Source organism: Copidosoma floridanum, unplaced genomic scaffold (genome assembly GCF_036245765.1).
Source record: "Copidosoma floridanum isolate Cflo_tuat_1 unplaced genomic scaffold, Cflo_Japanese_pri ptg000020l, whole genome shotgun sequence".
Lineage (NCBI taxonomy): Eukaryota > Metazoa > Arthropoda > Insecta > Hymenoptera > Encyrtidae > Copidosoma > Copidosoma floridanum.
Genome location: NW_028321897.1, coordinates 33,688,770 through 33,702,472, shown reverse-complemented (window position 1 = coordinate 33,702,472; position 13,703 = coordinate 33,688,770). Strand labels below are relative to the sequence as shown.

General features: G+C 36.9%; 1 protein-coding gene across 1 annotated transcript in view; it reads left to right on the top strand.

Annotated features, from left to right (window-relative positions):
• The window catches only part of LOC106642730 (neuralized-like protein 2), a 173,354-nt gene that overhangs the window by 971 nt on the left and 158,680 nt on the right, over positions 1-13,703 (top strand). The gene's annotated exons all lie outside the window — the stretch shown is intronic.

Genomic DNA, 13,703 nt, shown 5'->3' with positions numbered 1-13,703 from the left:
CTCATTGGTGAAAAATTCAATATGGAAGGTCTCTTGTTCCAAGCCTCCTGATTGGCTCATCAATTCGGTGGCTGAAGAGCCCACATTAAGTATTTTTTACACCACGTGTACGATTATTTGTATTTTACATCATGTTTTCTATTCCTCGCAAGTCACTCATTTACAGCAGAACATATGTTTATATATTTCGATACGTATATATATTTAAGCTGACGAGCAGACGTAACAGCAGGAGCCGCGCCGCGCTGCTGATGGGGGCAGGGAGCATAGTTATAGCTATGTGTATATACATGACTACCGAGAGCAGAGAGGCATGGCCGCGTGGTGGGGAGATCACAGCTGTACGTACTCGCACTTTCAACCTGTGAAACTTTTTGTAAGTGATTATCTTACTATTTGACGGTCCTGAGACTTAAATAAATAATCGTATCTCATAAAATTTTGCAAGATCTGTCAAATGGTGTGATCTATTTTACTGTATAGGTACCACCGTTTTTGAGATACGAACGTTTTAAACTTTGCGATAACTTATTTCTCACAGACCCCAAGCACCAGGATGTTTTTTAATATTTTTTCGTATTCAGCGTGACGAAACTATAAACCATCAAGTTTTCATATTGTTTGGTGCAATGTAAACTGACTAGTACGTTTGTTGGACTAATAAGCTTGATAAGCGATAAAAAAGTGCGTCGTTCACATGTAGACAAAAAGAGGTTGTATTACGCACTCAGCTAACAAAAAAACGGGCAAATCTTATTTTTTTAAAAGTAAGTGAGTTTTCGTGTAATTGAATGAGTATAGTTTGCTACACTAAATAACACAACAAAAACTAAATCATATTTTTATTTAAAAAATATACAATGATAAACAACAACTATTAACTTATGATACGAATTCCCATTACTCTCATTGGCTGTTTTTAGAGTGGGTATGTGGGAGTGTGGCTAAAATGTCCGAAAGTCACTGATGAGCTCCACCATTTCGAGGACTAGCTGAAAAAATATCAAGCCAAGCGAAGATGTATGTATGCATGTAAGTCTGTATTTTCCTCTCCACTGCTTTTTTTACAATACGGTCCTCAAAATGGCGTCTTTAGCCAAACTCCCTTACACTGACTCTAGCTGTTTTTTTTTTACGCAAAACCTTTATTCGTTAAATCTAAACGATGTGCTCAATGCTTTTGTGGAATATAAATCGAATGGTGCACAGTGTAAGAAATACAGAATACAGGGGTCTAATAAGGAAGTATCAACAGCGTTGGCTGCGTTGGTCGAAAGTTTTATGCCGACCGCAACCTTCAGGCCGACTGCAACCTTAAGAGCGCTTCTTCATCAGCGCCACTGCTGGCCAAGCTATGGAATATCGCTATAAACTATATATAGATACATGCAAATGCATCACGATTCACGGTGCAAGATAAGACAGGTGCTCTGGAAAAAAGTTGGGCGCCCTGCGCCACCGAATACAGTCACGCCGTGCACTCACTTTCTTGGTCGCGCCGCATGCCTGTTTTGGGCGCGCGGCGCACCCAAAGTACCTGGCGCGCGGGACAACTAAAATTTAGATCTAGCAGCAGCGCATCTAAATTTTAGTTGTCCCGCGCGCCAGGTACTTTGGGTGCGCCGCGCGCCCAAAACAGGCATGCGGCGCGACCAAGAAAGTGAGTGCACGGCGTGACTGTATTCGGTGGCGCAGGGCGCCCAACTTTTTTCCAGAGCACCTGTCTTATCTTGCACCGTGAATCGTGATGCATTTGCATGTATCTATATATAGTTTATAGCGATATTCCATAGCTTGGCCAGCAGTGGCGCTGATGAAGAAGCGCTCTTAAGGTTGCAGTCGGCCTGAAGGTTGCGGTCGGCATAAAACTTTCGACCAACGCAGCCAACGCTGTTGATACTTCCTTATTAGACCCCTGTATTCTGTATTTCTTACACTGTGCACCATTCGATTTATATTCCACAAAAGCATTGAGCACATCGTTTAGATTTAACGAATAAAGGTTTTGCGTAAAAAAAAAACAGCTAGAGTCAGTGTAAGGGAGTTTGGCTAAAGACGCCATTTTGAGGACCGTATTGTAAAAAAAGCAGTGGAGAGGAAAATACAGACTTACATGCATACATACATCTTCGCTTGGCTTGATATTTTTTCAGCTAGTCCTCGAAATGGTGGAGCTCATCAGTGACTTTCGGACATTTTAGCCACACTCCCACATACCCACTCTAAAAACAGCCAATGAGAGTAATGGGAATTCGTATCAAAAGTTAATAGTTGTTGTTTATCATTGTATATTTTTTAAATAAAAATATGATTTAGTTTTTGTTGTGTTATTTAGTGTAGCAAACTATACTCATTCAATTACACGAAAACTCACTTACTTTTAAAAAAATAAGATTTGCCCGTTTTTTTGTTAGCTGAGTGCGTAATACAACCTCTTTTTGTCTACATGTGAACGACGCACTTTTTTATCGCTTATCAAGCTTATTAGTCCAACAAACGTACTAGTCAGTTTACATTGCACCAAACAATATGAAAACTTGATGGTTTATAGTTTCGTCACGCTGAATACGAAAAAATATTAAAAAACATCCTGGTGCTTGGGGTCTGTGAGAAATAAGTTATCGCAAAGTTTAAAACGTTCGTATCTCAAAAACGGTGGTACCTATACAGTAAAATAGATCACACCATTTGACAGATCTTGCAAAATTTTATGAGATACGATTATTTATTTAAGTCTCAGGACCGTCAAATAGTAAGATAATCACTTACAAAAAGTTTCACAGGTTGAAAGTGCGAGTACGTACAGCTGTGATCTCCCCACCACGCGGCCATGCCTCTCTGCTCTCGGTAGTCATGTATATACACATAGCTATAACTATGCTCCCTGCCCCCATCAGCAGCGCGGCGCGGCTCCTGCTGTTACGTCTGCTCGTCAGCTTAAATATATATACGTATCGAAATATATAAACATATGTTCTGCTGTAAATGAGTGACTTGCGAGGAATAGAAAACATGATGTAAAATACAAATAATCGTACACGTGGTGTAAAAAATACTTAATGTGGGCTCTTCAGCCACCGAATTGATGAGCCAATCAGAAGGCTTGGAACAAGCGACCTTCCATATTGAATTTTTCACTAATGAGCGTTGAGAGCGCGTTGTTTAACTACTTACTCTTTATTGCTGAAAATTAATACAACTTACTTTGAAAAGCAGTATTAAATTAAAAGCTTCGTACGTACGATAACGTAAATCAGATTACCAGAGGTGAACAAAAAAACTGACTTTAGACGTTAAAATTCTCATGAAAAGAAAAAAAAATTGTAAAATTTGTATATTGAAATATTTCATAAACTTTATTTATTGCATATTTTACAAATAATCATATGATTATATAGAATTATATTCATACATAAATTAGTGCACCTAAGAAATTTTAAACATATTATTTATCGAGGAAATTTTTTACCCTGTACTCTTGTTAATGTGTAGCAGTAGTTAAACAACGCGCTCTCAACTCTCATTGGTGGAAAATTCAATATGCAGGGTCACTTGTTCCAAGCCACCTGATTGGCTGATCAGTTCGGTGGCTGAAGAGGTCCTTATGTATTTTTTACACTATAATCGTACACACAATGCTGTGAAAAGTTGTTTTTGCAACGAATAAATGTAGATTAAGTATAGCTACACAACAAATTTACATCACGTATTATTCGGACACTGTCACAATCTTACATAAGTATTGTACACATTCACGGCTGAAATGAGTGCCATGCCATTGAAACATGCGTGTACAAATACTTATAGTGTGGTACGAAGTACCACCTCTATGCTTTGTCGCAATTTTGTAGCAGTACCAAGATCTCCACCAGGTGGATCAGTGTCGAAACGGTAGGATTCATGTCCATATATATTAAAATGGTTACGTATATATACATATAAATATATTAATACATTCTACACATATACACTACCTTTTCGACACTGATCCATCTGGAGAAAAACTTGGTACTGCTACAAAATTATAACTCGGCACAGGTAGTACTTTGTACCACCTGTCTCATCTTACACCGTGAAATGCATACATCAGCGATAGTTCACAGCTTGGCCAACGGTGGTGCTGATAAAAAGGGCTGCGTTCACACCAGTGTTGGGTGAAGAGGATTCCCGCAGTGAAAATTACGGTCAGTAACATAAAAGTTACTGTCACCAACATACCAATCTATAGAGTGTTGAAGAAGCGAATAGGCAGAGAAGAAGGGGGCATTCCAGAGGTTCTCACCGGGGCTCCCAAATGTGACTGGCAAACATGTAAAAAATAACACAAGCGCCAATCCTCACACAACCCGAAAAGCTTACTGGTCCCTCTATTTATTTAAAATAAATTAAATAACGCAAGCGCCAATCACCACACAACCCGAAGCGCTTACTGGTCCCTTTAATTATTTAAAATAAATAAAATACCCCAAGCGCCAATCCCCACACAACCTGGAACGCATACTGGCCGCTTTGTTTACTAATTAAATAAATAAGATACCACAAGCACCAATTACCACACAATTAGAAACGCTTACTGGTCCCTTTATTTATTTAAAATATATTAAATAACACAAAAGCCGAACACCACACAACCCGGAGCGCTTACTAGACGCTTTGTTTATTAATTAGATAAATAAAATAACACAAACACCAAACCCCACACAACCCGGAGTGCTTACTGGTCCATTTATGTATTTAAAATAAATAAAATAAAACAAGCGCCAATCACCACACAACAAGGAGCACTTATTGGTCCCTTCATTTATTTAAAATAAATTAAATAACACAAGTGCCACTCCCAACACAACCCAGAACGCTTACTGGCCACTTTGCTTATTAATTAAATAAACAAAATACTACAAGCGCCAATCCCCACACAACCCGGAGCGCTTAATGGTCCCTTTATTTATTTAAAATAAATAAAATACTACAAGCGCCAATCCCCACACAACCCAAAGCGCTTACTGGTCCCTTTATTTATTTGGAATAAACAAGATACTACCAGCACCAATTCCCACACAACTCGGTGCGCTTACTGGTCCCTTTATTTATTCAAAATAAATATAATGACAACACAAGCGCCAATCACCACACAACCCGAAGTGCTTACTGGTCCCTTTATTTATTTAAAATAAATTAAATAACACAAGTGCCATTCCCCACACAACCCGGAGCGCTCAATGGTTCCTTTATTTATTTAAAGTAAACAAAATACTACAAGCGCCTATCCCCACACAACCCGATGCGCTTACTGGTCGCATACTTATTTTACAAAAAATAAAGTAATAAGGCAAGCGCCATTCACTACATAAGCCGAGGTGCTTACTAGTAGCATTAATTATTATTAAAAAGCATTAAATAATCATTCAAGCGCAACCAGCTGGTGGTGACCAGTGAGTATCCTGGATAGTAAGGTGATAAGCAATCGCGTTGTTACTTAATAAATTTTATCAATTATTACAGGGAACAGAAAGCTAAATTTATTTAATTAATGAACAAAGCGTCCAGTAAGCACTCCGGGTTGTGTCGGGATTGGCGCTTGTAGTATTTCATTTATTTAATAAATAAACAAAGTGGCCAGAAAGCGCTCCGAGTTGTATGGGGATGGGCGCTTGTGTTATTTGTTTTATTTAATTAATGAACAAAGCGTCCAGTAAGCGCTCCGGGTTGTGTGGGGATTGGCGCTTGTGATGTCATTATATTTATTTTAAATAAATAAATGGACCAGTAAGCGTTTCTAATTGTGTGGGGATTGGTGCTTGTGATATTTTATTTATTAAATTAATAAACAAAGCGGCCAGTAAGCGTTCTGGGTTGTGTGGGGATGGGCGCTTGTGTTATTTAATTTATTTTAATAAATAAAGGAACCAGTAAGCGCTCCGGGTTATGTGGGGATTGGCGCTTGTGATGTCATTATATTTATTTTAAATAAATAAATGGACCAGTAAGCGTTTCTAGTTGTGTGGTGATTGGTGCTTGTGTTATTTTATTTATTTACGCGCTTCCTGGCCACTTTGTTTATTAATTAAATAAATGAAATACTACAAGAGCCAATCCTCACACAACCCGGAGCACTTACTGGACGCTTTGTTTATTAATTAAATACATAAAATAACATAAGCACCAATCCCCACACAACTCGGAACACTTACTGGTCCATTTATTTATTTAAAATGAATAAAATAAAACAAGCGCCAATCACCACACAACTAGGAGTGCTTACTGGATGCTTTGTTTAATAATTAAATAAATAAGATACCACAAGGGCCATTTACCACATAACCCGGAGCGCTTACTGCCTACCTACTGATTGGCGCTTGTGTTGTCATCATATTTATTTTAAATAAATTGATGGACCAGTAAGCGCTACGGGTTGTGTGATGACTGACACTTGTGTTATTTGATTTATTTTAAATAAATAAATGGACCAGTAAGCGCTCCGGGTTGTGTAGCGATAGGCACTTGTGGTAATAATTAATATTTTATTATTTAATACAGTCACAATAGTACTCCAAAGCTCTAAATACACTTCAAGGTCGGGACGACCCCTCAATGGTAAAAGGTCTCTTTGTCTAGCTTTCGTACACTGGAACTTTACAAAACTATGAGGCTGTTTACATAGGCGCGACAGTTTTTTACAGTCTCATTTAAAACTAATGGTAATGTGTCGCTCTATCGCATCCATAAGAACAGCAAATTTTTTCCCAGTTTTGTTAGCATCAAGACACAAGTCTCAGGCGTCTCGGCGTTTGGTCTACTTGACTGCTTCCCGAGTAAAAATTGAAAGTGGGCATCCCAGCTTAAACGCATGGTCCAAATCAAGTAACCAAGTTTAGTCACAGGTGTGTTTTTAATTTGGCGCTGACTTGGGCGCAGCTTGGCTTGACTTTCGCCTAGTAATCGCTCACTTTCGTCTTTACTGATATTGGATACATAGATGTATATAAGTTTGGTCATATGTCCATGTGTGTCTGTGCGCGCGCACGTCGTACTACTTGTTTGTATACTTATGTATATAGACGTCTCTGTGTTATACTCATTTGCAGAGTGCAGACGAAAATGGGCGAGTATCTCTATGGGCAAAAGTCATGCCAAGTCAGGCCAAGCTGCACCCAAGTCAAGGCCGTATTACAAACCCACTGGAGGCCAAGTCAGGTGCCTAGCTGCGGCCAAAATGCGGGGCATGGCTGATGGTGGCCCAGCTTGACCCCACTTTTCACCAACTTTCAATTTCTACTTTGGTTAGTTAGTTTTTTTTCGCGAGATTCATCGATGAATATCGATTTCACTTCGAACAGTTCGAACGTTAGTGGAAAAGGAGTACACTATTTTATGCAGTGCAAAATAGGCTTAAATGGCTGCTGAAATGAGACTCTGTCGATTAAAAAAAAAATTTGTTGAATATTTAGTGCCATTAATCAAAAGTTATAGGGATTTCGTAAAAAATTACGAATTTCCGGCAACGTCTACAAAATCTTATTTTCAGCCATTTTTCTTCGTTCCTCTTTTCACAGCTACAATTTTTGAACGGAGGCACTGAATGGAATGATATTTTTTTTACAGTCGATAGTATTTATATCTCAGTTTTTATTTCATTTAAGATAGAATACTTAGACTATACACAAGGCTTAGGCCACGGGCACATGGAGAGCGTAACGCGTACTGCGTAACCGTTTGAGCCCATGAGAGTGAGAGAGAGGTGCGCGTATTTTACCTCTCTCTCATTCTCATGGGCTCAAATGGTTACGCGGTACGCGTTACGCTCTCCATGTGCCCACGGCCTTAGATACACGCATCAGAAGTAATAGTTTCGATTACACCGAATCTAACGATGGCCTCATTTATACCCTTCATCAAACAAAATCTGGAGAAATTAATGCTTGAAGTCGCTGTGTTAACAAGAGCGGTTATGGCAGACATAGAAAATATAAAGATTCGCAACCTCAATCGAAAGTGCCGGGTATTATGAGTATACATGTATTGTAGATTTTAACTTCATCTTTCAAATACCGTCGCTATGAAATATGGCTAAACGGACTAGAAATTGAAATAATTGCAAAGAAAGGCATCAGTCAGCTTATATGGACTCGGTTCGGCAATGATACGTTGGTTAAGTTTTTGGTTAAGACCTACCCCCACCCTGGCTTAACTAACCAACCGTGTGTTCGCACATATGTTAACAAAAGTTAAACGTCTGATCACGTTTTGGCGCACTTTGAGCGCTTTGATGAGGCTGAGTAGGACTTGAAAGCGTTCAAAGTGCGCCAAACTGTGATATCAGACGATTAACTTTTGTTAAGGTAAAAGTACCTATTCGTGAAACATGTCCCTATTATGAAAACTCAAGATTAAATAATCATGAAAATTCTAATAATAAAAATAAAATATACTGAAGAATCTCTATAATACAACCGTATCAAATTAACAAAAATAGTAAACAATTTCAAACATTATTATATTGAAAAATATATTATTACGAATCCGGTTTTCATAATACGGACAGTTTGAAACATATATGTTATATAACCTGCAATATGTGATGTTCCTATTTATGAAACGCACGAGCCCATTTAATTAACATGTAAATTTTATAATTGGGACTTGTGTCTCATAAATATGGACACAACTTTTTAGCTATTCCATAGTTATAGACATTTTTATCGTGTCAATATTTGCTTATAAAATTATTTTTTTACATCTAAATTTAATTTCAAAAATGTCAATTTGTTCAGAAGAGCATAGCGCTTCTATTAAAACCAAAAATTATGGACATATGACTATTTTTTTATTTAATATTGGTCGATGAAACGTAACAATCGAAATTTGTATCCATAATACGTACTTTTACCTTAACATATGAGCGAATACACGGTTGGTTAGTTAAGACAGGGTGGGGGTAGGTCCTAACCAAAAACTTAACCAACGTATATCATTTCCAAACAGAGCCTTGTCCTGCTACAAAGTCAGTGAAGCCGCCATATTGCTTGGCAGGAGCGGACGCAGTTCAAATTCAAATGCTAAAGTAAATTAAATGATGGCTTACATTTTCAACTGTAATAATACCGTCATATTGATATATCATGAAAAAATTTGGGAGACATTTAATACCCATGAAAATAAAATATAATACATTAACAAGGTCAGCTTTAATAAATTGCACAAATTGTCACACTGGAGAATAAATATAACATATATGTTTACGTTGCTTTCCCTGCCGACTACTTCAGTTTTTTATCTATCTCAATTTGGGTTGGCACCTCTACATGAGGAAGCCTCCCTTAAGGAAGCTCCCTTGTGCAGAAATGCCAACCCTCGTTGTAGAGGTCTCGAATTTGCTTGCAAAACTTAGGTATATTTGGCATCACTGACGCAATAAGAGAACACAGCCTAACCTAGGGAAGATAATAACGTAATCAATTTTTAATAGAATATCTTGAAATTTTCCAGGGTAACACTTACTTTGCTAGGCGTCATTGGAAAGAGATTTTTTTTATACAAAATGTGTGCGCTCTTGTTACGGAAACTGTTGATTTATTCGAGTTTTTAAGTTGTTTTCATCGCGTGTGCGAGATCCACCACAAGAATACGTGTTAGAAAGTGCTACATTATATTAATAAAATCTCGAAATTTCGCAGAGTAAGCGATATAAATAATTATATCATTGGATTCAGTAAATTTTTAACTATTAAATTCATTTGGTATTGGTTCGGGGAACTGTCACGAGGGAGCCTCCCTAAGCTGACGGGTGTATTCCGTTATTGTCGCGCGACTCGCAAAGAGAATCGGAACGCTCCGATATTCTCGCGAAAATAAAAGGGAGCGTTCCAAAACCTACGAATGCGAGACTGCGAGATCGCCGCGTGATTGCTTGCGTATGAGTATAGTCGGTCACGTCGAACGATAGCTGGCGCTGCGCATCTTCAAACATATACTTAATGTACGCAACTGCCAACTGTGGGGTTTTGCATTCGTTACGTATATGATTCGAAGCGAATTGCATCTTGGTCTCGTAATTCTCGACAAAATCTTTCTTTTTGTTCTGTTCCTGTGTATTCTCCTGAATGTATTTGTCAACTTAATTTCAATTAGTTCCAGGAGAAAATTATAAGTGGTTCGATTCAGTCAAAAATTTTTACGAAAACTTTCATCACTGTACTGATCGATTACATTGATGTAATTATAATTACAAATCTTGATTCTCTTTATTTTACTTCTTTGAACTGCAAGAAGCGACACTACAATATCCTCCTCTTCACTTGAAGAATCTTCAGAGGATTCTAACAAGTGGTTAATACATATAATGGCATTTGTCCTAATGTTTCGAATCCGATTCATTGTTGTTTTTTTTAATATTAAACTTTCACACGGGCTTACTAATTTTAATACGTATGGTTAAATTACAAAAAAATACTAAAAGAAAAAGGTCAAGTCGAGAATTACGAAACCAAGATGCAATTCGCTTCGAATCATATACGTAACGAATGCAAAACCCCACAGTTGCGTACATTAAGGTGGCTCCAGCGCCTAGTGCCGTATCAAAATGGGGAGACTAAAATTAATCATTATTTTCTTTAAAATATGGTATAAAATTATCGTAGAGACTGTTGTAAGCCATATTCTACATTTTATCTGTTACTTTAGTGAGTCAATATAAAAAAACAAAAAAGTTTTATGGTGCCCTAATTGATGAACTGTTACGGTACGCTCCTAAGTTTAAGAGTAGTTATATCTATATATATGTACTCTGATGAATGCAGACAGCTGAGAGCTGACTTGCACTCGCAACTGTATACTTAGTCTCCGATTATTTAAAGATTTTGTTCGATAACAAGACACTTTTCTCATGTCATCGAAAACTGCGTAATAATATATACAAGATAGTATGTTTTTTACACCTTACGGGTTATTTATATAAGTGCAGCAGTAGGTTGTAAATCGCGTAAGCTTGCATTTCCTATCCAACCCGTCTTAAAACTACGATTTTGTAAGCATAATTTCTTACAATTTTCATCGTCAACCTTCATTTTTTTTTATACGAATAGAAAGATGGGAATTCAAAGAATATAATTCAATTTTATTAACCTAAGTTGGGTTATTTATAATTTTAACATTGAGGACACTGGAGCCACCTTAAGTATATGTTTGAAGATGCGCAGCGCCAGCTATCGTTCGACGTGACCGACTATACTCATACGCAAGCAATCACGCGGCGATCTCGCAGTCTCGCATTCGTAGGTTTCGAAACGCTCCCTTTTATTTTCGCGAGAATATCGGAGCGTTCCGATTCTCCTTGCAAGTCGCGCGACAATAACGGAATACACCCTACATACAAAATACCGTACAACATTTGACCCAAAAATCAGTAATAGAATAGCTTTTGATATTCGTTGTGGATGGTATTTGAGATAAAACTACTGCAAAAAATCATTTTTTCAACCAATATTTTTTTTTACAATTATTTACGGCATTTTGAGCCAAATACAGCACCATCACCATGTACGCTACGAGATGAGGTACCCAAGTAGAAATTGAAAGTGGGCGAAAACGGGGCCCAAGCTTGGCTACCATTCCGCGCACCTTGGCCGCAGCATGGCACCTGATTAGGCCTGCAATGAGTTTGTAATACGGCGCTGACTTGGTGCAGCTTGGCCTGACTTTCGCCCATAGAGATGATCGACCACTTTTGTATACAGATCAGTATAATACAGACATGTCTATATACATAAGTATATCAACAGTACGACGTGTGCGCACAGCGGATATTTATACAAACTTATACGCTTACATATGTATCCAATATCAGTGCAGACGAAAGTATGGGATTACTGATTTACTGAGCGGAAGTCATGCCCAGAGATTAGTAGAGAGATAGCTGACTGCAATGCTACGGCGCGAGTTCACTTTTGGCTACTGTTTCGAGCGCCCCGTCGCGGCCAAGCGGTCGAAACAGGCACTCATATTTTTTTTTTTTATTTGAGAAGCGTGGAGGGGGTATACCGAGTGTGTGCCTACGGATTCGCGTGGAAATGGGCATGTAGGCACATACTTTGGAGACGCGTGGAAGGGGTATACTGAATATGTGCCTACGGAGAGAGGAGTGGTGTGTGGTGCATGGAAATGCCGACTACAGCTAGATAACTATATATATACCCGCGTATATCATAGCGAAAGAAAGCGACGAGTCTTTCTCGCTATATACTTATACTAACTTCTTAAATAAGGTCATAGAAATTGAGGGGAAATAGAGAAGAGAAAAAGATTTCACATCTAATATTTGTAAAATAAAAAACCTATTTTAATTTACAATTCTCTATGACATATGAAAGTTTAAGAGAGGCTAGCCATATTATTTTTCGAAAATTAAATCATACAAATAAATGTTTACGCAATTGGAAGCTCAGACTTTCAAGGCATTTATTTTTTAGTTCTTCTTATACTTTGGATTTTCGTTTAGTACTGCGTATCAAATTACGTTGAAAAAATATTTCGCTTGAAATAATTTTTGAGGTTGATAGTATGGCTATAAGCACCTTAAATATAAATTATTATTTTTACTTATCATAATCGCTATGAACTGTAGGCCAAGCTTCGGAGGGTATCAATGAACATATGTGACTTTAGGTTACATGGAGTCCGAAGTTTGAATAGCTGAGATGGCTAGGGCTTATGCCTATTTGGGATTATTTTGGCGATTTGGGGTTCAATTCTGATTGCCATTGGATTTTTTTTTTTTTTTAGTATAATTCAGTATTCTATTTTAATTTCTTATTGCAACTTTCATTTTAATTTATGAATATTGTCAACACTTTTTTTTCGGGCATGGTAAAAAAATTTTATTTTTAATACTGTGTCACGTACATAGAATCCTACGCAACAACTGACTATTAAATAATTTATTACGTTAATAGTTATAGCTGGCAAGGCTAATTCATAATTTTAAAGGTAATAATTTGAATGATAGTAACATTGATAACTAACTAAATACTTGGTAGATCATATAAATCTTTATGTGCGTATTTTTAAAAAAAATTGAACCACATCCTAAATTATGAATAAAAATCGGGCCTTACTTTAAATAAACAAATTCCTAGTGCAAAATCTTTAAAAATCCACTCAGTTTTCTGACACTCTAAAAACCTATCGTTCAATGTTTCAGTATTTTCTCTGCAGGTAGAAATTTATTCAACAATATTATATTATGTTGAGTAGCAAATTGAAAGTTTTAGTCATTTATTGCAATCTAAAGTTTTTTTTAATGAAACTATCGTATAATATATTTAAGAACAAACCAAACTACATTTATTTTTTTTAGCTACAGTAAGTATTAAAATGTACGTATATAAATTACAAGCTCAGATGTGTAAAACCTGTCAATGAAATCATAATATTTATCACATTAAAGTAAAAATTATCCTATAAAAAAAATTCTTATGGAGTGTGCGAAAATAGAAAATGTGGTTTTTTCGTACTGTATGGAATAAGATCTTGTTAAGAATTTAATTAAAATTACAAATTAGGGAATTGTTCTATCAATCTTATTGAAATACTAATTTTGAATGCATGAATCGAAAAAAAAAAATTGTTTTATTGTTCAAAATGAAGCTGTATAACGTATGGAGAGATTAAAAAAAATGTAATTATCTGAATTTTCCCTAAGTAAAACT